Source organism: Elephantulus edwardii, unplaced genomic scaffold (genome assembly GCF_000299155.1).
Source record: "Elephantulus edwardii isolate Elephantulus edwardi_28Jun2011 unplaced genomic scaffold, EleEdw1.0 scaffold00286, whole genome shotgun sequence".
NCBI classification, from domain to species: Eukaryota; Metazoa; Chordata; class Mammalia; order Macroscelidea; family Macroscelididae; genus Elephantulus; species Elephantulus edwardii.
The window spans coordinates 950970-952128 of record NW_006400036.1 but is presented as its reverse complement, the minus strand read 5'-3'; positions in this window follow the sequence as shown (position 1 = coordinate 952128).

The following is a 1159-nucleotide window of genomic DNA, read 5'->3' as shown; positions in this document are numbered from 1 at the left end:
AGATTCTCACCACCGGACCAATTGGTAGCATCCGGATGGATGGTGAAGAGATTGAGATTGTTCACAGCTTTAGTCTGCTTGGCTCCACAGTCAACACGCTTGACACCAGTAGCCAGGAAATTAAAAGACGTATTGCCATGGGAAAGTCTGCTGTTAGGAACCTTCCCAAAGTTCTGAAGAGCAATGGTGTTTCTCTGGAGACTAAGGTGTGTCTGACACAGGCCATGGTCTTTGCAATCACTTGTTATGCATCAGAGAGTTGGACAATGACTACGGAGGATAGAAGGAAAATTGATGCCTTTGAGCTGTGGTTCTGGAGAAGAGTATTGAGGGTACCATGGACTACTAGGAAAACAAACAGATTCATCCTAGAGAGGGTTAAACCAGTCGGCTCCTTGGAGACAAGGATTCTGAGGCTCCGTCTAACATACTTTGGACATGTTGTAAGGAGGGGCTGGTCCTTGGAGAGGGACATCATGCTTGGTAGGGTGGAGGGACAGAGCAGGAGGGGAAGGCCCTCTATGAGGCGGATTGATTCAGTGACTGGGGTAATTGGGATGAGTGTATCAGAGACAGTGCTATTGGCACAGGACAGAGTAAGGTTTAGGGCTGTTGTACATAGGGTCGCTATGAGTCGCAAGCGACTAGATGGCACATAACAACAACACATATTCCAAGTAGTGGACTAGCTGGGTCATACAGAATTTCTAGTTCAGCTTTTTGAGGAAGTGCCAAACTGCCTTCCAGAATGGTTGCACCACTTTACAATCCCACCAACAATGTGTAAGAGTTCCTATCTCACCACATCCTCTCCAACATTTATTACGTGCTGCCCCATTAAACTTTGCCACTGTTACTGAAGTGAGATGGTACCTCATTGTAGTTTTTATTTGCATCTCTCTTTTGCCAGTGATTTGGAGCCTTTCTTTATGTGCTGTTTGCCACTTGATGCTGTCTCATCAGTCCATTAAACATTTTATAACACTTAGTTCCATCTTGAGGGAAATCTGGTGGCATAATCCTCAAGGGGTTACCCTAATAATCCAAGGGTGGTACCTCTGTGGCAGTTTAATTCTCCACCGCCTCCTCTGCTCAAAGATGGGCAATCTCTTTCTGTGCAATTTACAACTTTGGAAACTCAAAAGTTATCTATTGCTCA